Source organism: Mobula birostris, chromosome 6 (genome assembly GCF_030028105.1).
Source record: "Mobula birostris isolate sMobBir1 chromosome 6, sMobBir1.hap1, whole genome shotgun sequence".
In the NCBI taxonomy this organism is placed as follows: Eukaryota; Metazoa; Chordata; class Chondrichthyes; order Myliobatiformes; family Myliobatidae; genus Mobula; species Mobula birostris.
The window spans coordinates 149,716,872-149,744,360 of record NC_092375.1 but is presented as its reverse complement, the minus strand read 5'-3'; positions in this window follow the sequence as shown (position 1 = coordinate 149,744,360).

Below are 27,489 nucleotides of genomic sequence, written 5' to 3'. Positions count from 1 at the left end.
CTATGGGGAGCCACAGGTAAGAGCTGAGTGCCAGGTGGGGACCAAAGGTGGACTAACCGCCCTGAAAAGGATGCGACATGTTCCCCCACCAGAGGTGCTACCCCCCCCCCCCACCCCCCCCGGCACCCCATACACCTCAATTCCTTTAATATATTCAAATTCAATGACTCCTAGGTGCTGGGCGTTAATGAGAGAAGCTTAGTAGGATGAAACCTTGCCCAGAACCAGATGAGCAACATCAGGATACATGGAGGAATCCAGCTCTGCGTGGCACAGAAATGGGAGCCCAAGATACCCCCCATCAGAAAGAGGTGGCCAAGTCTATGAAAGTGCTTGGCACCAGTCATCATGTGGTCTCCAGTACTGGATATCCCAGTTTCTACAGCAGCTCCTCATGGTCTGCCATTCAATTTTAGTTCTGTCCCTTGCAGACTCAGAGTTCTTCTACCTTCTACTGGGCTGCTCGTGTGGAAAGGACTGCGGGAGCCTGACTGCCATTAGGCTTGTTGGGGTACTGCAGCAGCAATGTGGCAGAGACTCTGTGGATTGTGTATTGTCAGCTGGTAGCAACCCTGATCCCACCATTGACTCTGTGCCCATATCCTTGCTGTTTCCTGGCAGCCAGATGGTTGAGACTACAGCTGCTGATGGGCAGACAGGTGAGAGCATGGTTTATGTAATCCCAGAGTTGCTGAAGCATACCACATCCATTAGGAATTACCTCAGTATTTCCATGATGACACTCTCCATCATTGCCATCATGGAAATACTGTACAGCATGAATACATTTGTCCCATCAGTGAAGGGTAGTTAGAAGATGTTTGCCTGAATTTGGCCTTCAGTGGATCTACAAATATTCAAAGTTTAAAGTTTAACTTTATTTCAATGGTTCCATTTAATATCAGAGAATGTATACAGTATACAATCTGAAATTCTTACTCTTCACAGAAATCCACGAAAACAGAACCCCAGAAGAATGAATGACAGTAGAGAACCCCAAAGTCTCCTCTCGCCCCTCCCACGCACAAACAGCAGCAGAGCATCAACCCTCCTCCTCCCCCACTTATTTCAGCAGGAAGCATCAGCTCCCACCCCCCACCAAGCAAGCAATAGCAAAGCCCTTAAAGATAGTCTGCAGCAAACATCCAGTGAAAGGTGTTGTTTGTTTCGAATCAGGTCGGGGAGGATAATGTTGAGCAGCCCACAAGAGTCACTACGGTTCTGGTGGCAACGTAGGGTGCCCACAACTCTCTAACTCTAGCTGTACGCCTTTGAAATGTGGAAGGACACCAGAGCAGCCAGGTGATAACAATGCAGCCATGGGGAGAACATCCAAAATCTCCTTACAGATAACCGTGGCACTTGAGCCCCGATCTTACAGCTGGCACTATAAATCATTGTGCCAATCGCTACACTACCATGCTGCCCTCTACAGTACCATGACGTTCTTTAGTTCTTCAATTGATTACAGTTGTAAAGGTAACACTGAGATTATCAGACACGGGGTGAGGGGGTGATATTTTGCAGGATATAGCAAATGACACCATAACAACAGGGACTGGAAAGCACAGGTAGATATGAGCTACGATGCCATGGGGATTTATTTGTTTGTGGGGTTTGGGCACGACTAGCAGTGACTTGCATTTAATAATAGCCCCAAATTGCCCTTGAAAAGACGGTGAGGACTGTCTTTTGATACAGTGTGTGGTCTGAGGTGAAGATACTCCCACAATGCCTTGAAACACCGAGCTCTAGGACTGCGGCCCTGTAACATGAGGGAATGGAAAATGTATAGTGAGGGGAGGTGGTGCATAACTTGGAGTTAAACTTGCACATTGTGGTGTACTCACTAATTGCTGTCCTTTTCCTTCTGGATAGAATAACCTGTGGCTTTTCTAAATGCACCTTATTGTTTGTTAATTTATTTGTGGTACTATTACTTTCTGTGTTGCATGTGAGTTATATGTACTGTGTGGTGCACCTTGATCCGAAGGAGCACTGTTTCATTTGGCGGTACACATGGCTGAATGACAATAAACTTGAAATTGAACTTGAACCGTTGTGACTGGCTGGTGCAGTCACTGAAGCTTCATATGGTAATTGAGTGAATGTCATTGTGGTCCTGGTATAGGTCAGAGTCTGAGTGTCGAGAGGTTGATGCCATGCGTCAAACTGTTGCTCCTTTAAGTGAGCAAAGCCACTTTCTGCATGCCTGGCAGCTTTCCAGCCATAGTGGAGGAGATCCTCTCTCTTTACAGGTGAGCCCTATCATTCCCAGATATGGGGAGACCAGGGGACATGGCCGCATCTGACACTGCTCCCCAGATCGATCTGAATCCATGAACCTGGGGTCAGCACAATCGGCTGCATAGTATGCACATGTCCTCAGAGGACTTCAGCCTCTGGACTCTCGACACCTTAGTTGGATGACAGGAACTATGCTTCCCTGTTCGTTTTGTCTCTACTGCCAAAGGAAGGTGTGCCTTCAGGTGCAGTCACCTTCCTCTAATTTGTTCTGAAGGCCTATTGGAGACTCTTCTGCTTCTTTGAAAGTCAACGTAAAATTTCAGTGTATTGTCATATGCACAAGTACATGTATGCACAGGTGTGATGAAAAACCTAATTGCAGCAGCTTCGCAGGCACGTATCATTAGAGACACAACATTCACAAAACATAAATTAAACATATTTTAATGAAAATCATACAGAAAAGAACAGAATTAGAAAAAAAAGTCTTTGAAGTGATCATGGTGTTGAATCAGTGATTAGAGTTGCGCAGATTGGTTCAAGAACCAAATGGCTGAAGAGAGGTAACTTTTCTTGAATTTGGAGGTGTGGGACTTCAGGCTCCTGTGCCTCCTGCAAACTGTCATTTAAGTATCAACATCATTTGCCTTCAACAAAAGCTCACTGTCGGCAGAGTTGTCGCTTTGATCGAGAGAACAAGGAGGTCACCCTCAAAGCGGATCTCCCACCTGGTGAACTGCCTCTCTCACTTTCCACCTTCGATGTCTGCACCACCCTGAGCAGGGTGAATGTACGGAAGGCAGCTGGTCCGGATGGAATACCTGGCCCTGTGCTCAGAGTCTGTGCAGGACAGTTGGCTGGGGTCTTCACGGACATTTTTAATCTGTCCCTGGCCCAGGTAGTTGTCCCCACAAGCTTCAAGATTGCCACCACCGTGCCAATGCTGAAGCATTCCACTGCCACGGGCCTGAATGACTTCCGTCTAGTTGCACTCACCCCCATCATTGCAAAGTGCTTTGAGAGACTGGTTCTATCACATCTGAATTCCTGTCTGTCCACTACCCTGGATCCCCATCAATTTGCCTATCGCACCAACAGGTCAACAGAGGACGCCTGTACACAGTTCTAACTCCATAATCAAGTTCGCAGATGACACCACGGTGGTTGGCCTGATCAGAGGGGATGACGAGATGGCCTACAGGGACGAGATCCAGCACTTGGCTGCGTGGTGTGCCGACAACAACCTGGCCCTTAACACCCAGAAAACCATGGAGATCATTGTGGACTTCAGGCATGCTAGGAGTCACACTCAGGTCCCCACCTACATCAATGGAGCCATAGTGGAGCTTGTGCCAAGCTTCAAATTCCTTGGTGTCCACATTTCTGAGGATCTCTCCTGATCCCTGAACTCTTCCATCCTGGTCATAAAGGCGCAACAGCACTCAAGAAAGCTCACCTCTGTCCCAGGATACTGACAGACTTTTACCGCTGTACCATTGAGAGCATACTCATCAAGTGCATCTCAGTGTAGTATGGCAATTGTCCCGTATCGTACCGCAAAGCACTCCAGCGTGTGGTGAAAACTGTCCAGAGGATTATTGGCACCCAATTGCCCACCATTGAGAACATCTACCATAAATGCTATCTGGGCAGGGTGAAAAGCATTATGAAGGATGCATCTCACCCTAACCATGGACTTTTTACTCTTCTCCCATCCGGTAGGTGCTACAGGAGCCTCCACTCCTGTACCAGCAGGCACAGGAAGAGCTTCTTCCCTGAGACTGTGACCCTGCTGAAACTCACAACACAGCGCTAAGCAGTATTGTACCCATATTGTACTGTCTCAGTACTTTTATATTTCTGTGCTGTAGCACTTAATTTTTATTCACAGTTACTTTGTAAATAACACTATTCTTTGCATCTCTGGTCAGATGCTAACTGCATTTCTGGCTTTGTACCTGTACTTGGCACAATGACAATGAAGTTGAATCTAATCTAAACTAATCTAATAACCCTCGCCAATCAACCTCCTTCGGAATATGTATTTGAATATCCCCTTTAGTAGCCCAGAAGGGAACTGTTCTTTCTGATCCATCTGCTGATAAGATAAGCTTTTATATATTAGGTTAATTGGACCAACAAAGCCCAGTTGAACAGGACAGGCATCAAACCAATGTAGCAATAAGATTGAGATCACCACCTATCCTTTCTGCAAGCCACTTGTGCATGGGCACATCCCATGTTATTAATTTGATGAGCGGTGAGTTTTGTTAAACAAGAGTGCTTGGGATTTTATGGTGAAATTCAGAGTAAATGGCACCTACGATTCCAACATTCTTGGCAACTAGCCAATTTTTTAAGAGAATTGATAGAAATTTTAAAAAAAGGAATTAAATACACTTTCAGGAAGCTAGCAAGGCACAATCGACTGAGGAAGTGTATTTGCTCTCAAAAGTTTGAATTGTAAATTGATACCAATTGCCATGCTTGCTGGATTCCCTGTGACTCGCTGGTATCTAGTTTAAAATCTAAAATGCAGATGTTATTTCTTATTTCATCATGCTACTCCATGATTAGGCACACTGCAGATAATTTTACTTTTGCTGGAAGCTTCTAAAAAGAAGAAATTTTTGGCTTGTTTAACATCAGAGCTAAAGGTACCTGCAGTTGAGCTGTGTCCACATCAAGTCACTGACCTGATATTTTACTTTTGTGAACTTCTACCTACTTTAGATGTTATTTATTCTATAACCCTTCAATGCACACTAGTTTTCTCACATTGCACTGTAATAGAATTTGAGACTAAAAGCATTTAAATGTTGTTTGTGCATAAATTTACTCAAAATAGCCAGACTTACCATATTGTTTAGTTTCAACTAATGGAGTTCTGATGTAGGCACCATCTGGATGACAGAACGGTTTATCAGTTAGTGTAAATTAGCATGACAGTTTGGTACAACACATTGCCTGTAGTCCCTTTTGTGAGAACATTTTTAATGCCATAAACTAGTGGAATTTGATGGGATGCTGATTAAATGCAGACACTTCCTTATGTATCCTCTTGATGGCAGCATAGAGCAGACAATGCTCAGCTGTGGCACAAAAGTCTACGCCTAGAAGACTACAGACATGCAAGTTTTCAGTATGTACTATCTTACTTTGATTTCCATGCAGATGCAAAAGTTAAAATTATTTACATTTTAACAACAGTGTGGAAAAACATCTCATATTTGAATGTTCAAGAAATTAATTTATGTAAATTTTCATACTCTGTGTGATCCTTCAGAACTATTTTATTCAAATAAGGATTTGCCAGTAACATATCCATTTGACTTTTGTTTACTAGTTAACAATTGTTGAGGAAATCTCAGTACAAAATATAACAACAAAGTTGATAGGGGCAATTTGTTCATTTTAAAACAAACAAAATAAATCTACTTTAACAAGTTCCTGACTTGTGAGACAAAAGTATAAAATAGAAGCAGGGAAAGACTAATAGTCCCCTTGCTTGCTCTGCCTTTCAATAATACTAAGCTGATCAATTTACCACTTTATCGCACTAACTCCAAACTGCTGGATACCCTTTAATTCCAACACTAGTGCAAAAATGTTAAACTGCTACATCTACAACAATCATTCTACCAGTAATGAAAATTTTCAAGAAAATTGAAATGATTTAATGCAAAGAAGTTCATAAGGGCTGTAAATCTCTGAGGTAAATGTTCATTAGAATGGCTTCGATGTGTGATTGGAATGTCGTTCTCATGTTGCTCTCCTATCCTGTGTAATGTTATTTGTTTTAAGATTATATTGCATTGAAGCTTTTGCCGTCACTGTGTCATTGCACATACAGAGAGGCCAGCAAGGGTCCATGCTGTAGAGATGTATTGAGGAAGATGGCACAGTGGGTCACCATGTAGTACTGCAGTTCCCTCACTTTTGCAGTTGGCGTTAATGCTGACTGACCTCTGAAGCTGCCTGTGTGTCCTTTGCATGTTCTTCCAGTGATAGTGTGGGTTTCCTCCAGGTGCTCTGGTTTACTTCCACACCTGAAAAATATGAGGGGTATTAGGGTAATTGACTGTAGTAAATTGCCCCTTGTACATACAAGTAGCAGAAGAATGAGAGAGTGCGATGGGCATGTGTGAGAAAAAAGGGAAATAAGTGGGGAAAGGGGTCTGCTGGTGTAAATTGGATGGTTCAAATTGCTTCCTGCTATGCCATAAGGAAATAAGAAAATGTAAAGACCCAAGCAATTCAGGAACCAAAACTCAGTCTGGGCAATTCAGGAACCAAAATTCAGTCTGGGCAATGCAGGAACCAAAACTCAGTCTGGGCAATGCAGGAACCAAAACTCAGTCTGGGCAATTCAGGAACCAAAACTCAGTCTGGGCAATGCAGGAACCAAAACTCAGTCTGGGCAATGCAGGAACCAAAACTCAGTCTGGGCAATTCAGGAACCAAAACTCAGTCTGGGCAATTCAGGAACCAAAACTCAGTCTGGGCAATGCAGGAACCAAAACTCAGTCTGGGCAATGCAGGAACCAAAACTCAGTCTGGGCAATTCAGGAACCAAAACTCAGTCTGGGCAATGCAGGAACCAAAACTCAGTCTGGGCAATTCAGGAACCAAAACTCAGTAAGGGGAATTCAGGAACCAAAGATCAGTGTGGGTCAATCATGATACAATGATCTCCATGATAACAAATGAGAAAGCTTAAGTATAATGACTGGAATATGTATCTTTAGGTCACTGCCCAGCCAACCAGACCAAACATAACAGAAGTTTGATTTAAATTACTGTGAAAGATAACATTAAAATTCAATATCTTCCCTTTTTGTAAGAAGAAATGTTGATGACCTTAACTATTTGTATGTATTCTAAACGCATGTTCTATTTTTCAAATAATTCTATACTGTTATTTATTGCTGTATTTTAGAGTTGCTTGTGAAATTAAGGAAGATGTGCCTTTTATTAGCATGTGCATAGTAATTTTCATGAAAGAATCTTTGCAGTCCTGTCATACAGTGAAATAAACTCTTGTGTGACATTTATTGTGGTAAATTTGCAGGCATTTCCTCTGATTCTTCTTCTTCAATTTTTTTAAAAGATAAGTGTGACAGAAATAGAAGTTTGGCAAACACCTTCTTTTGAAATTGGCAATCACTTTAAAACACTGAATATATAACACACAGTAGGTTGCAGACCTTGCAGAGTTTTAAGTTACTGAGCTGGTGCATCACTCTGTACAGCACATATAAATGTATGACAGTGATAAAAATTCCTATTCATTTTATTGCAAGATATTTAAATGAAAATCTTCAGGAAAAACAGCTTCCTTAAAGAAAATGTTTCCTAAATTCTCAGTAGTGTTCTATAAGCAAACCTTTTCCTGTATTTTTAAGATCTTGAAGGGCACCAGGTTAGCAAGATTTTTAAGAGACAAACTCCAGCCACAGAAGAAAAATAATCCAACTAAGGGAAAGGAAGAGCATTGCAGACAGTTTTGTTTTTTCCTCATTAGTCATTTGACAACCGGTAATTTTCCCAGGTTAATTTTCTTCTCTTTATTTCCATCAGAAAGAGCTGCAATTCAACAGTGGCCCTGCTGGTAAAGGGACAAAGCAAACGCTATTGAATACCAATCAGTAAAAAGGCAAATAATTTCAAATGAAGTAATAAGAGTTTGTAATGATTGTGAGACACTGCAATAAATATACTCAACGGTAATGATGCTCTTTCAAATGTGTTAAAGCTTGCTGTGTTTACTAAGTGCATTTCAGGAGGTTGAAACCTAAAGGCATTGTTTAAAAAAAATTAGCTTGAATAATAAAATGAAAATGTATGCTTGAAAGCCAGCTGTTTCCAGGTGTATTCTTCTAAAAAGGTGGAATGGGGAGGCGGGTGCAACTTCTGAATAACACGATTAATGAAGGAAATTGACAGAAATAAACTTTTTAGCTTATATTTACCATTAGAAAAAAAGAACTTAGGATGCAGTTGAATCCAGTTTCGGTTTTGTACTTGGATCATACATTGTTAACTACAGTGACTCAAGATGAACACGTTTTTCGGTGACATGACAATTATCCAAAAAAACACTATTAATTTCAGTTAACAGGTTTCTTTCCTGTAAAATTGTTCAATAAAATTTAAGTGCAGGGATATTAGTAATTAGCTGGAAATTTATGGCCATGAAGTAAAATCTGAATGGCAACACATTTTGCTGAACAATCACATTAGACACAAGAATCAATGTTTTGAGGTTTAATAGTTTGGTTTCTTCTACCTGCTCTCTTCTTGCCTTTTTGTAGTTAACTTCTGATAGAAGAATAGTCCTTAAATATGTCTATAGCATCATTTGAATATATTGTACATTTATTAACTGAGGTAACTAAACAGCGTATTTAAACATCACTTTGAATAAAAAAAACAATTTTGTGCTGTCATATATTTATATTTTGGATGGTTGTCAAAACTGAAGAAAGTACTATTGATTTTCATTTGACAGAAATAAACTTCAAATTAGTCACACAATTAGATGTCTCGCTATTAATCACAAAATGTTTAAAAATGCATTTTATGATCTCCCAGACTTAAAAGTTAAATATTTGAGATATATAAATATATACCAATGCCAGCCATAGTAATTTAAACAAAACTGTCAAAAGTAAAAAGTGATTATTATTCAGTTCTCTCAGATAGCCAAAAATATTTTAAAACATTACTGTGGAACTATAGTTGAATCTATAATTAACATTCTTAAAGCTAGAACTAAAACTACAGAGTTTTACATTGGCAACAAAGTAATGTGTGTATCTCTGCTGTAGTTACAGATATATCAGTACTACATCCACACAATAAACTCAAAAAGTATGTAGATAGTATTCTTAAGATGACTGTGCATAATTCATGTGTTTAAATCATTGATTAATAAATCTTTCAATGTATTTTGACGTAACTATGTCCATATGTCTGCAAACACTATGGGAAGAAATGCACGTCCAGATGTTCAGCATCCCCCAGTGGTGTGTTTTCCATAATATTCCATCCTTTTCATTGTTTCCAGATACAGTATTTCCTATCCTTACATGTAATGTCTAATTGAGAGCTTTATCATTTCAATGTTTTATCATATCACTGCTTGGTTAGATAACAAAATGGTAAAACATAATGCATGTTCAACCCGTGATCCAGATGAAGTGCATACACTACAATTCTCATTTTTATGATTTAATACATTTAAACTATGTTATATAACCCAGATTTTGCTAGACATAATGTTCTCTAGCACAGATACTTAAAATATTTCCCATGAAGTATTTGGTTATCTAAAGAAATACAAATGTTTTGCTGTTCTGAAGTTTTGAAAACTTCACTAGTTTTCTTTTAAGCATAACAATGAGAGGAACAAGGACATTTTGGGTGAACAAATTAAAAAGTCTACACTTTATCTGGAGTGATTTCTAACAAACTCATTGATGCTGTTAGATAAGGGTTGCATAGTTGTTGGCATCCATTCAGGAATTACTTTATCCTGCCAAAAAGAAATGATTGCAATATTTCTTAAATGAAGGCTGTGGATTCTCTCCAGTTCCCAGATGGTTCTGACCTTATCAAAGATTAAGATGACAATGACCAATTTTAGAACTTCAACTCTAGTTTAGTGGACAAATTGGGGAAAATCCACTGTTATTATCTCCCACATACCCGGATATCCCTTGACGGAAGCACAAAGACGCTATGTTATTCACAGTTAAAGAATGTAAGAAACTGGAGCAGTAGAATGTTATCTGGCCTGATGAGTTTGTCCTTCCATTTAATAAGAATAGACACCATTGTGCTGCCTATCCTCATATCCTTTAGGTCTTGTAATATCCAGAAACCTGTAGATCTATGTACTAAATACAGTTAGTATCTCTGTCACTGAAGTCCTCTGTAGCAGAAAATTCCAACGATATACATCCTTTCTAAATAGACTTACCCTTATTTTGAGACTGTACCCCTTAATTCTAGGCTCCTGCATCTATGCTGTGGAACCCTCTTAGAAGTTAGATGAATGTTGTCATCTTGTAGTCTTCAAAACTGTAGTGAACAGAGGCCAACCTCCCTTATATGACAGAGCCACCAACCCAGAAACCAGTCTAGTGAATTGTTGCATTCTCTCTCCAGAAACTATGTCCTTTTGTAGGTAAGAGTACCAACAATGCACAGACTATTTCTGGTACAATTTCATTAAGACTACACATAATTTCTAACTCTATATGCGTCAAAACCTGTAGCATACCATATGCCTTCCTAATCACCTGTTGTACCAGCATGTTAGCTTCAAGTTATTTGTGTACAAGGATACAGATCTCCTTCCACCTCAGCATTACCCTACCTCTCACCAGATTAAAAATGCTCAGCACATCTGTCTTATGCACTAAGTGGATAACTTCACTTTCTTTTCGCAGTGTACTCCATCGGTCATCATATTACCCATTCACTTAGCCAGTTTGCAACCTCCTCCCTCATATTGCCACCTAGTTTTGTGATATCAAAGGTTCATTTTAAAAGGTTCAAAGGTTCATTTCATTGTCAAAGTTTGCATGTACAATACAGCTATGATATTTATCTTCTCCAGATAGCCATTAAATACAGAAAGACCATGGGAGTGGAGGAAAGAAAAGATATCAACTTCCCCATCCCAACTGGCATGAAAGCTTGCAGACCCCCAAATCCCCCCTTTCCCACAGCAAATAACAGCTACAAAAACTATCAATGATCCCCTACACATAACAATGCCCAACCTCCTCACCCGCAAAAAAGAACAACAACAGTAGCACCATATCCCCAACACTCCCTCTTACACATAAAAACTTAACAGATCACCCACCTGCCAATCAACCACAAGCAAGAAAGCACCGAAAAACTGAAGGAAATCAATATAAAGTAGAGTCCAATAATCGCACAAATCTTAGAATATAGGAAACGTCTTTTCACTGCATACGAGAAGAGCAGCAACGATCTCAGTCCTTCCGTAAAGAGTGACCGCTGATCTGGGTCCTAGTGCTGCTGATCCAGGGCCAAACACCGTCCGCCTGGCGCACCAAACTTGGAAATGTGTAAGCATTACAGAAAGCCCGAGTCAGATTATTGATATGGCTTGTGCACACTTGAAACTCATTTGTTGTGATACCCCACTAGTCACAGATTTTAACCTGAGAAGAGCCAATTTATCCGTACTCTTTACCTTCAATCTGTTAGGCAACTTTCATCCAACTAAGGGCCTTGGACTATATATATATATATATGTGGTTTTTTTGAGTGAATATTCTTCTTTGGACCTGGCGGGTGGCGTACTGGCATCAGTGTCAGACTTCGGGACGAAAGGTCCAGAGTTCGAATTCAGCTGGCTCCTCTGCATGCTTTCCATCTGTGCTGGGTTACGAGCTGGTGATCCCTTTGGAAACTCACCTGGCAAAAGTCAATGGAAAACCACTGCTGTAACTTGCCTCGTATGCAGTTCCCCACTACTTCAGAGAGGCGTGGAGAGAAATCGTCCGCTAACCAGAGAAACTCTGGATGTGATGTACCTTTCCTGTATTTGTCTTTGCTCGCTATTTTGAATCATGTTACTCGCTATCTTGAATGTTTGTTTGCTATTTTGAATGTTTTGCTCCTTGGCCCCAGAGGAACGCCATCTGGCTCACCTGTATCTATGTGTGGTTTGAACGATAATTAAACTTGATTTGATCTGATTTGACTTAAATTCTTGAAAACCTTATGAAAATTAAACTCCAAGAGCAACAATTTTTCCATTTGCTTAATGTGGCAAACTGTGAGGTTGGAATCAGAATCAGGTTTTCTTATCACTGACATACATCATGAAAATTGTTGTTTTGTGGCAGCAGTAGTGTAAGACATAAAATATATAGATTACAATAAACATCTAAATGGATGACTGACTGAATAAATAAATAAATACATTGCATGAAAGAGGAACAGCAAGGTATTATTCATAGACCACTCAGAAATCTGATGGCAGACGAGAAGAAGCTGTTCCTAAAACACTGAGTATGGATCTTCAGGCTCCTGTACCTCCTTGATGGCAGTAATAAGAAGAAGGTATGTCCCAGATAGTGAGGGTTCTTCACTTCTTGAGCTCCTGTCTTCCTGAGGCATTGCTTTTTAAAGGTGTCTTCAATGGTGTGGAAGGTTGTGCCCATGATGGAGGTGGCTGACTCTACAACCCTCTGCAGCCTCTCTCGATGTTATGCATTGGAGCCTTCATACCAGGTGGCTGAGATGTTATCGCCCAGGAACTTGAAGCTGGTCACCCTTTCACCGTTGACCACCCCCACTGATGACTGGTATGTGATATCCCTACTTATCTTTCTGAAGTCAACAATCAACTCCTTGACCTTGCTAACACTGAGAGCAAGGCTGGTGTTGCAACACTACTACACCAACTGACCTATCTCGCTCCTCGTCACCCTCTGAGATTCCGGCGAGAGCAATGATTTAAGCTGCACGTCTATTGATGGGTGTTTGAGTTGAGCCTATCCACGCAGTCACGACTGTACAGTGTGTAGAGCAGTGGGATAAGCGTGTATCCTTAAGGTTCACCTGTGCTGATTGTCAGCGAGGAGGAGATGTTATTACAGATCCACACTGAGTGTGGGGTCCCAAGAAGAAAGTCAAAGGTCTAGATGCAGAGGGAGATACAGAGACCCACATTTTGAAGCTTGTTGATAAGTACATAATCAATGTGATGACATAAGAGAGATTAGATTTTTTTCTAACGATTAGAATTTAAGAGCCGTGGATGACAAAGAGATAGGGAAACCATGTGAGGGCCTGATGAATTCAGGCTCCATAGTCATTAGAATGCCATCAGCATGGAACTGGGATCTCATTCTCATCAAGTTACTCTCCCCATCCCATGTAAACATTTCCATCCTCTGTAAAGCTACTCATTTCAGGATTATGTTGTGCTAAGTCTTTGTATTGAAATCTTGCCATTACTACTTTGTTGTATATACCAAAGGCTCAAGAAATTGGATATTGTGTAAACATGCTTTGAGTATGAGATGAATAGAGCCCTCTAAATGGTCATAACATGTAAGAAATATCTAGGACAATGGCTTAAAGATAACAATTAGCTTTATTTGTCATGTGTAATTGAAACACACAGTGAGATAGTTTTGTTCACATCAAATCAGTTCTGCGAGGGTTATGCTGGGGAGCTACCCTCACGTGTCTCTATGCTTCTGGTACCAATGTAGCATTCCAAAAACTTTACTCATCTTAACTCTCAGGTTTTTGAAATGTGGGTGGAAACCGGAGCGCCCAGAGGAGACCCAAATGGTCACAGGAAAAACATGCAAACTCCTTACAGGCCGCACTGGGAATCAAATTTAAATGAAGATCAAGTAGTTTCATTGGGCTACAACTCTGTCAAACGGCGCAAATATTAGAATATTTTATTGCCAAAGTAAACTATGAATTAAAGATAGCCGGAACGGAACTCCAGCTTAGTTTAAAGCTGATGTAGTAGGCAGCCGTCAATCCCAGGGGATCATGTCTTTGTGCCTCTTGTGGACCGTGTTCTCTCCAGGGTGCAAGCCTGAGTGGGAAGATTTGAAGAACCGGCTGAAGCCCAGGCAGCGGGTTCCCCCTCTTCATGTCACTGACGTAGTCCAAGGGAAGAGCAAGCGCTGATACAGTTTGGCACCAGCGTTGTCACAGAGGTTGCCAGAGTGAAGTTGTAAACAATGTCAAACTCTCTTAGGAACCCCGGCTCCGGATTTCTTCCTTGGGGTTTACTCTCGAAGCCTTTCCCATGGGTGGGTATAGCCGCAAGGCAGCTGAGGTTTAAAATCAGAGTTTTCCTTCTCCTAATGTGTATAAGATGGTGAGGGGCATTGATCGTGTGGATAGTCAGGGGCTTTTTCCCAGGGCTGAAATGGCGAACATGAAAGAGCACAGTTTTAAGGTGCTTAGAAGTAGGTATAGAGGAAATGTCAGCAGTAAGTTTTTTATGCAGAGAGTGGTGACTGCATGGAATAGGCTACCAGAGATGGTGGTGGAGGCGGGTATGATAGGGTCTTTTAAGAGACTCCTGGATTGGTTCATGGCCTTAGAAAAATAGAGGGCTGTGGTTAACCCTCGGTAATTTCTAAGTAAGTACATACTTAGCACAGCATTGTGGGCCAAAGGGCATGTATTGTGCTGTAGGTTTTCTATGTTTCTATGTTTCTAAATCTGATGTAGTGTACCAATATCTCTTCAATATCACTTGTGGTGTTACTTATTATTAAATGCTAAAGTCAGACGTAAAGTTAAGGAAGCAGTACCTTCTATAAGGAAAACTTTTTTGAAAAACCTTCACAGAGTTATGATGTGGCAGAGTAAGCTGTCCTGTGTAAGTTAACGTGGCAAAATTCCAGACTTGTTTCTGGTTCCTTGCCGTCTGTGTGTGTGTGTGTTCACTTAATTGATATTTGTCCTCTTAATTTTAGTGAATTAAGAAATGGTCTGACTGAGGTGTTTCAGATAATCAACGATATTGAAGGGCAAAATAGAGGAAGATTTACCCTGACACTTGTGTATTTTAGGTGGGGTTAATGTTTTCTTTGGGTGAGCAGTTGCTGTTTGAATAGAATGTGTTTGACTTTGAATGAATTCCAGAGCTAGAAGCGCATCAAACTGATTTGACTATGCAGTGTGCTTAGGAGTTCTGGGCAGGGTTGAATTTCTAAGCACCTACTGCCTCTTTTGGGGAGTTTACAACACTGAGACATAACTTTAAATTTGATTTAGGCTGCTCAGTGTTGGGGTCAGTATTTACCACTTAAGGAAAAAAGGTGTAGAAATTTAGAATTAATTTCCCCCCTAATCTCCCACCCTCCGAAACACATATGAGACTTGGTCAACTACAGTATATTTCAATGGCTGTGACTTAAATTTAATGATCTACACACATCTTCATTCACCAGACCATATCAGATTCAAGCAGCATCTTGATTGATCCTTCTTTCTCATTTGTAAAGATAGGAACCTGCTCAGACGATTGCTGTAGTTCTCGCTGAGACCGAGAATCATTTTACTCACTCTCTTCCCGACGGCAGTCTAGCAGATTTAAGTGCATACTCTCGTTTGTCCTTGTTGCTGTCAATTTCCCCACCCCCACCCCCAAGTACAGTCAGTGATGTGACTGTACTACTTAGTTAGGAATTGTTCAGGAGTATGTGGATAGAGGAGGTGTCATTAAGGTGAGCATGTTGGTGCATGGGAGCAGAAGTTTTCAGGTAAAATGACAACTGACAAAAATGAATTTGTAAAAAGAGATTAAGAGTTTAGGGCCAGCATGTTCAGTGTTGGATTAGACTGTATAGTGGCTATTTTCTCTGCAATTCAACAATTAATTGCCTGTTGTATTTTATATAACTACCTATATATATATATAACTCTTTCCTCATGTCACAGTGTGTATATATAATTGTTCAGTATGTCTCCTAGTGGTTATAGTTCTTTGCAAGTCTGGAAAGTTCTCTAGTATTTGAATAGAGGCTATTTTACTGGTTGACTCTTATGAACATATTTGAATGGAATGTTTATTGCTTATGGTATAAAATGAGCTGAACATGTAAGCCTGCCATCTTTAGTCTTTATTCTTTCCTCTTTGCTCTTAGACTCCTGCTATTGTCAGTTTCCAGTTCTCTTTGATCTCTCAACTCTTAATAAAATGATGGCAATGCAACAATTTTAATGCCTCTTTCCTGACTTCCAAAAGATCCTTGGATCAAAAGCAACAGAATCCAACAATATCTGACTGTACATTGTACATAAATGTATACAAAGCAAATACATACAATCTTAGTATTTGAGCAATATCCTCCCACACTTCCCTCTCTTTTTGCTTGTACAAAGCGATGGAGACGCAACATAAAGAATATCACTCTCTCATGTTGTGAGATGGATGGAAGAAATAAAATTCTAATTCTATTTCTAATTCTAATTTTAGCTCTAATTTGGCATAGTCAGCAATGATGGTTGCGAGGATTTAAGGACTTGGAAGAATCCCAGACGAAGTGGAAAATTTTGGTGCCTAAACTTAAATGAGAGGTAAGAACTTCCTCTAATTCCAAATTGTCTGAGAGAAAACCTAATTCTGGCTTCAACACATCATCAGATAGAAATAGGAGTAAGGAAACTACTATGATGCTATTTTGATAAAAAATCTGTAAAATCAAGACAAGCACTGAAATTAACATTGGATTCGGCTGTACAAGCGGGGGGGAAGGGGGGAGGGGGGAGGTGGTGGTGGTTTGCAGGACAATCTATTGAAATTTTGATTGTATGTCAATCTATTGAAACTTTGGCTGTACAATCTATTCGTAGCAATCTATTAATACTTCAGTGATGGGACATCTATCGGTTGCAATCAATTAATATTCCAGATTGCATTAATGTAATAAGAAGTATGTACAATTAAACTAATTAAAAATTGTGAAACCAAGCTCATACCTGAATAAAACATCTCATTTTGATAAGATTAATGGAAAAATCCAGATGCAAAATACCAACAAAGGTCTCAGGCCGAAACGTCGACTGTACTCTTTTCCATAGATGCTGCCTGGCCTGCTGAGTTCCTCCAGCATTTTGTGTGTGTTAGTTGAACAATTGTTAAGCTTATTAAGAAGTCATGTAATAAAATCTAAAGCAGGGGTGGCCAACCTTTTACATTCCATGCGTCAATTTTTTCATGCAGGAGTTCAGATGCGCTATACAACTCTTGTACCCCCATTGAATTCTTGTAAAAATATGTTAATATAGACATATTTAGCATTTTTACATGATATATTAATTTAATATAAAAACAAGATAAACATTACTTACCTTAATTCAACAAATATATTTTGCCTTCTTCCTTTTTGTTAATCACATATTCTTTCTGTAACTCAGACCCAAGCCCTAGCTTCAGTTTTCCTTCTATTTCAGTCTGATGTTGTGTTTTATAGTGTCTATTAAGATCATGTCTTCTATCATGTGAAAAAGTGTTTTCACAAACAATGCACAATGGTTTTCCTGACAGACCCGCAATAAATAAGAACTCATTTTCCCACTGTTCATTGAATTCATGCTTACTATCACTTTCTGGTTTTCTTTTGCCCATTTTCTTTTGCACTGTGATGGGTAACTGAATGTAAAAACAAGGCTTAATTTTTGAAAAAGTACAAAACTGCAAATGTTCACAAAAGACGAACAAAGCACAACCCCGTAACGCGCGAGTGTCAATTGTAAACTGACTGGCGAAAACCTGCGACCCACCGCTGGTGCAGACGCCTGGCGCCTCAGGATCAAACAAGTATCAAACGTGTATTGAACGGTTATGGAACGACTGCAGAACAAAAGTCCTCCATTCCTAGTTTGACTCATTGAACATTTTTTAAAATTGAAAACAGATTAATGTGGAAGAAGATAACATTCACCAAAAGATGTGCATGAAATAATAAAATCGATAAAAATAATTGCTAAATTTTAGATTTATTCTCAGTAAAACTCATTTCTAACTCTTAGCTACTTGAATTCCTGTTATAGATTTCTTTTCTACAAATCAGTTTTTGGTTAATACTTTTTGCATGAGTAGGCTCACTTTTATTATTATCACTGGGGTGCAATGTGCCACTTCTAATCACCCCATTTACCACTTTTGGCACATGTGCCATAGGTTGGCCATCCCTGATCTAGAGAATGCCTGAGGGAAAGGAACATGCAGTCCGCTTGAGAATTGAATTTGTGAATTAACTGAGTGAATGAAAAAGTTAATGGGATGAGTAGGGATGTTTACTAATCAAATAAAACAGGAAATGTGAAATGTGCAATAAACTCAAAGTGTATTATATGGAGCTTCACAGCAGACTGAAGCAAAATTCAAAGGCTCCACCTGACTTCAAGAGGGTGATGCTGCCAATTACACCTTTTTGGACACTTCTCCTTGGGAAACAGTTCAATGAACTGCTGCTGCTAAGTTAACAAATTTCACGTCACATGCCAGTGGTAATGAACCTGATTCTGACATCAAACAGTCCTCTGAGACAGTGCCACCATCCGAACTCCAAGGAATTACAGGATGGACATGACATGGATTCTACAGTGGCCTCAAGCGACTCAACTGAGGATAATAGTGATAGTGATGACAGCAATGAAACAATAAGATTGGCAGCTATGTCACAGCCTACTCTAATAAAGACGAAGGGAGTGAGGACATGCACAACTAAAGATGGAACCTATCAAAGGAGACTGACAGTGGATTACTAGGCTGCTCTTCAATGTACTGACAAGCTAACCACTCTAGTGAAAGATACATCAACTATTGCCCGAATTACTCAGCAATCAGCTGAAAAGCCGTAAGTGCTCAGACGACCCTGTGATTCTTAAAGAAGAACAAGTGAAAGTGCTTCAAATTTTAATGACAACATTGTGTACTGCACCTGCATTAGGAATCTCTGATACAGGTAGACCATTATCTTGTATGTCAACAAGACACGTATGATGGCAGTCTTAACTCAAGATGGAGATCAACAGCATCCTGTTGGTTATTACTCTGCCAAAGATCTGATTCTGTACACTGACGGCTCCTCAATAATTGAAAGAGGAATTTGAATGGCTGGTTGGGCCGTTCTATGTGAAACCAAAATGCTAGCATCAGGAAGCATGGCTTCAGGTACTACTGTGTAAAAGGCAGAACTAAAAGCTTAGATTAAAGTCTATAAGTTGGCAGAAGGAAGATCAGCTAATAGCTACACTGATTATTAATATGCTTTTGAAATTGTTTATGATTTTGGAAAATTACAGAGACAAAGAGGATTTCTTATGGATGTAGGAACCCACAAACTAGAATGGCCAACTACTACAAGAACTTATGCATGTCATACAACTGTTCTCAGAAGTTAAGGCCATAAAACCACAAGATATCGGAGCAGAATTAGAGGATTTATTCCATCCAGTCACTCCGCCATTTCATCATTACTGACTCAACCTTCCTCTCAGCCCCAGTCTCTTGCATTCTCCCTGTATCCCTTCATGCCCTGAACAATCAAGAATCTATCAACCTCCGCCTTAAATATACTTAAAGACTTGGCCTCCACAGTTGCCCGTGGTAAAGAATTCCACAGATTCACCACTCACTGTCTGAAAAAAAAATTCCTTCTCATCTCTGTTCCAAAAGACTGACCCTCTATTCTGAGGCTGTGTCCTCTGGTCTTAGAATTTCCCACCATAGGAAACAACCTCTCCACATCCACTTTATCAATGTCTTTAACTGTTCAATAGGTTTCAATGAGCTCACCCCTCATTCTTTCAAATTCTAGTGAATACAGGCCCAGAGCCATCAGAAATTCTTCATATAACAATCCAATCAATCCTGGAATCATTTTCGTGAACCTCCTTTGAGCCCTCTCCAGTTTCAGCAAATCCTTTCCAAGAGAAGCAGCCCAAGCCTGCTCACAGTACTCCAAGTGAGGCTTCACCAGTGCTTTATAAAGTTTCAATATTACATCCTTGTTTTTATATTTTATTCCTCTTGAAATGAATGTTAACATCACATTTGCCTTTTCATGCTTTAACCATGCTAGAATCTTTCCTGTAATGCCATGGGCTCCTCGCTTGTTAAGCACCCTCATGTCTGGCACCTTGTCAAAGGCCTTCTAAAAATCCAAGTACACAACATCAACTGATTCTCCTTTGTCTATCCTGCTTGTTACTTGTTCAAAGAATTCCAACAGATTTGTCAGGCAATATTTTCCCTTGAGGAAAACATAGTGACTACAGCCTATTTGATCATGTGCCGCTAAGTACCCTGAGACCTCATCCTTAATAATCAACTCCAACATCTTCCCAACCACTGAGGTCAGACTAACTGGCTTATAGTTTCCTTTCTTCTGTCTCTCTCCCTTCTTGAAGAGTGGAGTGACATCTGCAATTTTCCAGTATAGTGATTCTTGAAAGATCATTATTAATGCCTCCACAATCTCTCCAGCCACCTATTTCAGAACTCCAGGATGTACACCATCTGGTCCACGAGACCTCCCTACCTTCAGAACTTTCAGTTTACCAGGAACCTTCTATCTAGTTATGATAACTTCACACTCTCCATGCCCCCTGACTTCCACCATACTGCTAGTGTCTTCCACAGTGAAGATTGATGCCTGGGCAGCTTATTCCAGCTCCATCTGTATGTGGGCCTCAGCTAAGTCCACTTTGCAAAAATGTTTCCCATCAGAAAGGTTTTCAAAGATATCTTCTATCCTGGGCAGAGGGTAATGATCTACAAACCCCATTTCCAGAAAAGTTGGGATATTTTCCAAAATGCAATAAAAACAAAAATCTGTGATATGTTAATTAATGTGAACCTTTATTTAACTGACAAAAGTACAAAGAAAAGATTTTCAATAGTTTTACTGATCAACTTAATTGTATTTTGTAAATGTACGCAAATTTGGAATTTGATGGCTGCAACACACTCAACAAAAGTTGGGACAGAGTTAAAATAAGATTGAAAAGTGCACAGAATATTCGAGTAACACCGGTTTGGAAGACTCCACATGTAAAAAAGTAGCATCCATCAAAGGCTCAGTCTTTGCAAGCAAGGATGGGTCGTGGCTCACCCCTTTGTGCCAAACTTAGTGAGAGAATTGTTAGTCAGTTCAAAAGGAACATTTCTCAACACTAGATTGCAGAGAATTTAGGTCTTTCAACATATACAGTACATAATATTGTGAAAAGCTTCAGAGAATTCGGAGGCATCTCAGTGTGTAAAGGGTAAGGTCGGAAACCACTGTTGAATGCGTGTGATCTTCGAGCCCTCAGACGGCACTGGCTAAGAAACCGTCATGCTACTGTGACAATTATAGTCCCCTGGACTCAGGAGTACTTCGGAAAACCATTGTCACTCAACACAGTCCGTCGCTGCAACCAGAAATGCAACTTGAAACTGTATTATGCAAGGACGAAGCCATAAATCAACTCTATGCAGAAACGCTGGTGTGTTCTCTGGGCCCGAGCTCATCTCAGATGGAACGAAAGACTGTGGAACTGTGTGCTGTGGTCAGATGAGTCCACATTTCAGCCAGTTTTTGGAAAAAACGGGCGTCGAGTTCTCCATGCCAAAGATGAAAACGACCATCCAGATTGTTATCAGCGAAAGGTGCAAAAACCAGCATCTGTGATGGTATGGAGGTGCATCAGTGCCCACGGCATGGGTGAGTTGCATGTATGTGAAGGTACCATTGACTCTGAGGTGTATATTAAGATTTTAGAGAGACATATGTTGCCATCAAGGCGACGTCGCTTCCCGGGACGTCCATGCTTATTTCAGCAGGACAATGCCAGACCACATTCTGCATGGGCTACAACAGCATGGCTTTGTAGACACAGAGTGCGTGTGCTTGACTGGCCTGCTACCAGTCCAGATCTATCTCCTATTGAAAATATATGGCGCATCATGAAGAGGAGAATCAGACAACGGAGACCACGGACTATTGAGCAGCTGAAGTCTTATATCAAGCAAGAATGGACAAAGTTTCCAATTGCAAATCTACTACAATTAGTATCTTCAGTTCCAAAACGATTAAAAAGTGTTATTAAAGGGAAAGGTGATATAACACAATGATAAACATGCCTCTGTCCCAACTTTTGTTGAGTGTGTTGCAGCCATCAAATTCTAAATTTATGTATGTTTACAAAATACAATTAAGTTGGTCAGTAAAACTATTGAAAATCTTTTCTTTGTACTTTTGTCAGTTAAATAAAGGTTCACTTGAATTAACATATCACAGATTTTTGTTTTTATTGCATTTTGAAAAATATCCCAACTTTTCTGGAAATGGGGTTTGTACTTTCGGCACTGGGATGATCATCGCTTTAAAATCACCAGTGACCCTGACAGCCCCATCCTTCTTGGCTACTGGGACCACTGTCATTGCCCATGGGCTATACTCAACCTTGGAAAGAATTCCTTCAGCCTCTATGCGATTAACCTCCTGGCTACTTTATCACGGCTGTTGTAAGAGATCTGAAAGGCTTTGTAAAATTTGGTGTGGCATTTTCAATTAACACTATTTTACCCTTGATATCTTTGAGTGTTCCAATGCCATCTTTGAATACTGCTGTGACAACATCCAGTACCTTTTTAAGTTTTCTTTCAGTGGACTCTTTTGCAGGAAATTGGCATGCAGATGGTTGAGAATCTCCAATCTAGTCGTAGTTGGCTCAGTGAATCACAGCCCCTGATGCTGGCCCTCCAAGCCCATTGTGGCCTGTTGGTTGTTGTATTTCACTATTACAGATCATAGGGGAGTTACCTTTTCTCTAGTATAAGTTCTTAGTTAGATACCTGCAGACTTCCATTCAGTATCTTTAAAATGCCATTCAAATTAATTTGTGGAATGACTGAAACAGCCAAGCCAGTGTTTAATTCTAGTTTAATTAATTTACCATTTACTTCTGGTGTAAGCCATATTGCTTGTCTATTGTTAGTTTTCACATTTTAAATCTCAAGGATACTGAGTTCTGTAAAACTCTCATCATAGATTTTTCATCAACAGCATGCAGATTAGTACTCTTTTTGAAACTGCTACTTGATTTAAAAAAATCTTTACCTTGAGCAGTCTATTTACTTTTGTCTGCCTGATGTGCTCTTTGTTCAGTATAGGTTCAACTTGGTTGCATTTCTGTACCTTGACATTTAAGTCTGCATTGGTCTGATGTATGAGAACCCCTGCCAGAATGGTAATACAGTGTGTTCATCCATTGCTGAACTGACAATGCACAAACTCTTCAATTCAGCCACATGCACTGGAAAGGTCTCCCCTTCCTTTTGATTCCAATATGAAACCTAAAGCATTCTGTAGTTTTGGTTCTAAATATTCCTGCTTTACTTTCACAATATCAGCAAAATTTCAGATGGTTTAGTTGGAGCAGTCAACCTCTAAGCAAACTGTATGCTTTTCCACCCAATGCTCTCAGCAAAACTGGCACTTACTTTTCACTGGCTACTTGCTCAAAATATTTGATCAGTATACATCAACCAGTTATCTCTTGTGCAATCGCACACGTTTGTCTTTCTGATGTAGCAGCCATTACTGCTTTTTAAAATTTATTATTATTATCACCTAGTACTCATTGTTTATGAACCTGAGAATGTCATCTATTTTCTGTATTTCTCTTAACTTGACTTTCTTCTCCTTTTGCGAAGAAAGCACACTGCGCCTTTTTTAAAAATCTTGAATGTCTCTGCACTTCAACAAGTAGGTAGTTGTTTCTGGTTTATTTTAAAACTTACTCATCACCACTGTTATGTTTTGTTACTCAAACAAAAAACGAATTGAAAGAAAAACACATCTGACGTGGTAGTATAACGACATATGCCATTCACATAATTTTACATATAACCCATAATGAATTATTTAAATAAGTAAAGAATGGTTAATCAAACAATATATTTACAATATTACTCATATATTACAGAAATATTAAATGCACAAAAACATATAGAATGCTTGTTTTCATAGGTCAGCTTATAGAACATAAAGCTGAGAAAGGCAGCATCTATGGAAATCTATCCTATAGACATCTGACCTGAAGAAGGGTCTCGGCCCAAAACATCGACTGCTTATTATTTTCCATAGATGCTGCCTGACCTGCTGAGTTCCTGCAGCATTTTGTGCGTGTTGCATAAAACATACAAGTTGGTATGCCATGATGCAAGTTTACAAAGCACTGGTTAAGGTGTACTTGGACTATTGTGTACCATTCTAGTCATCATACTATAGGAAAAATGTGGTTGTGCTGGAAAGAATGCAGAAGGGAATCACAGGAATGTTGCTTAGATTGGAGCACTTTATTTACAAGGAAAGATTAGACAGTCTGGACTTTCTTTCCTGGAGTGACGGAGGCCTAGGGGTGATTTGAGAGAGCTACTGTATATAACGTTATATGTGCATAGATAGGGTAGATAGTGCACATTTTTTTTCTTTGAAGGGGTACCAGAAATAAGAGGGCAAAGATTTAAGGAGAGAGGGTGGAGTTTTAAAGAGAATCCGGAGGAACAGTCTTTTACAGAATGCGTAATATCTGGACCATGCTGTCAGGGAAGGTGGGGGTATCAACGAGGCTCATTAAGTTTAAGGAATGTTTAGACAGATACTTGAATGATAATGAACAAGGGAGGGGAAATGGGGTTTGTGTCGCTGGGTTAAAGAGTCAGCATGGAATTGGCAGGTTGGAGTACTTGTTTCTGCACTATATTGCTCCATAACCCAATGTTGGTAATGCTTAAATTTAGAGAGTGAAGAACACATTTGACTTCACGAAGTCCTGCCTTTACATAATGATCCTTCTTCACTTTCAAGAGTTAAAATGACATACAACTAGAAGCTCATAATGGTTGCTATAGGCAGAGCACAGGCATTTCACAAGACGGTCATCTAATCTATGCTTTGGTTTCACCATTGAAATGGAGGCCACACTACAAGCACCAGGTTGGAAGAAAAGCAGATGAACATACCAGCACATTTGGTTAATCTTTATTCTAATAGCAAACTCATTTCTTCTGTGTTTGGCAAACAGAGTACTCTTAATACACAAATAAAAAAGAAAGATTGAAGATGATATCATATTTTAAACCTGGATATGAACCCAGGCTTTTCAGCTGTGGGGCCTCTACTGTCAAGAAAGAGGATGGGTGTCACATTAGTGCTACCAGAGGTGAGGCATGATCAATCCCATTTTGGTAGTGAGCTGGAGCTCTGTGGCATTCTCAAAGCACCCGAATCCAGAGCCATGGTGCCTGGAGTCTCAGTTCACCAGGTAGCAGGTTGAGATTATAAGGCTTCCATTGTGGCACTGGCACATTATGTGGCTCATGTCTATGATAGGCTGAGGTCTCCACAGTGCCCTGGTTGGATAAGTGAATGTTGATGTGCAGATGGCCATAGATGAGTGGCAGTATAAAATGCTGGAGTCTACTGTGCTCCATGACATCTTATTCATGCTTTTACACAGCCAGTCAAAGTGCTAGGTATCTCCATGTGCATTCACATTCACTTCTATCCACTGGCTGTCCCACCATAGTCTTCAGCTTGAGCCTTCTGAAAACAGGTGATGCACATACTCACTCTCCAGTGAGCTGATGTATGAGCTACCTTTATAGATGAAAGGGATGGTTATGGTGAAAGTGTGCTGGTGAGAGGGCCATAATTAAACCAACTGCATACCTCAGGCAGGAGAGAGTGGAGTCTCAGGGAATATGGAAAGAAACATGAGATACGAGGCTATTTCCTCCTCAGTGGTCCCTGGTTCCCTGCTGGTCACTGATTGTTTGGTAGATTACCAAATGGTAGCTTTGCTTCCCAAAGTGATGCAGAGGTTTTCTGCTCTTGTAAGAATGCCAAGCTGTATGGATCCTAATGCCCTTCCCTTGGACAACATCGGTGGCGTGGAGAGGGGAGACTTGCAGCATGGGTAACTGCCGGTCTTCCATACAACCTTGCCCAGGCCTGTGCCCTGGAAACCTTCCAAGGCGCAAATCCGTGGTTTCATGAGACTAACGGATGCCTGTAAGAACGTTAGTGAGAGCGTTGTTGTGAGTGTGTGTGTCTGCATTTATGTGTGCATATATGTTTGGATGGGTGTTTGAATGTGTGTGTGTGTGTGAGTTTGGGGGATGTGTGATATTGGCTATTGGAGATAGTTGGACATGTGCACAGCAGTGAGATTTGATGTTATTTCCATTGATCTTCACTGGACACTGTGAAGTCATTAAGCTTTTCAAGGCAATAGGGGCATCAACTCCTGGCACTGAGGTCTCTCATCGCACAAGTATCGTCGCTGACCTTGCATCCAGCAGGATGTTGAAGTCCAGGTCTGTGAGGTGGAACTGCTGCTCTTATGCTTGCGCTGTGTCCACAATGTTTTACTGCAGATGTCCTTGTCTTTAGTCCCCCACCCCCCGGTGCCAGAATTATCTCCATTAGCATCTCGATGCTTTTGTTACCAGTGGAAATGTGCATGCTTCATATGGTCTAATGCGTGTCCCTTTCAGCAGGTGTGTAGGCATCTGAAAAGAGTTCTGACAATGCATGATAGAATGAAAAATATCACTTAAGTGATTAAGTTCTAACATGAGACATAAACATGCCAGTCATGCAATTATATTTCAAAGTAGTAGTAGATCAGCTGTCTCAGTGCCATTTTTAGTGTATATGTATTTTTCAGTGCAAATTAATCACTACACACTTATGATTCACTCTGTAATAACATAATTACCAATTGTTTCCTTGCATGTCACCCACAAAATATGTTCCAAATACTTCTCTACTACATAATCTAGTATGCAAACCTCAGTTTAAGATGCTTATAAAGCAATCAATGAGTTCTCTTTGCCATCTAAACATCTTGCTTGCAGATTGTGTCATCTGTAATATACACTTACAAGAGATGATTAATAGCTCAAGCTTTTGCTGAAGAACCAGCAGGAGATTCTTTTGATCACTTGTTTAGACTTGCTTTGATCATAAGACCATCAGACCAAAAGATATAGAAGCAGAATTAGGCCATTCAGCCCATTCGAGTCTGTTCCACTACTTCATAAGCCTCCCAACCCCATTCTCCTGCTTTCTCCCAAAAAACTTTTGATGCTCTGATTAATCAAGAACATATCAACCTCCCCCTTTTTCTGGAAGAGTAGAAATGACTGGAATTTCTGGGAGCAATTCAGAAGGTACAGGATATATAGATCCCAAAGAAGACATATTCTGAAGACAGGATAACACAACCGTGGCTAACAAGATAAGACAAAGCCAACATAAAAGACAAAGAGAGGGCATGTAATACAGCAAAATTTAGTGGGAAGTTAAAGGATTGGAAAGCTTTTAAAAACTAACAGAAGGCAACTAAAAACTTCACTAAGAAGGTAAAGATGGAATATAAAAGTAAGCTAGCCAATAATATCAAAGAGGATAACAAAAGTTTTCTCAGATATATAAAGTGTTAAGTAGAAGTGACAAGGGATATCAGACCATTGGAAAATGATGCTGGAGAGGCAGTAATTGGGGATAAGGAAAGAGCAGACAACCTGAATAAATATTTTGTGTCAGTCATCATTGTGGGAGACTCTAGCAGTATGGTAGAAGTTCCAGGTGTCGGGGGACATGAAGTGTGTGAAGTTGCCTTTACTAGACAGAAGGTTATTGG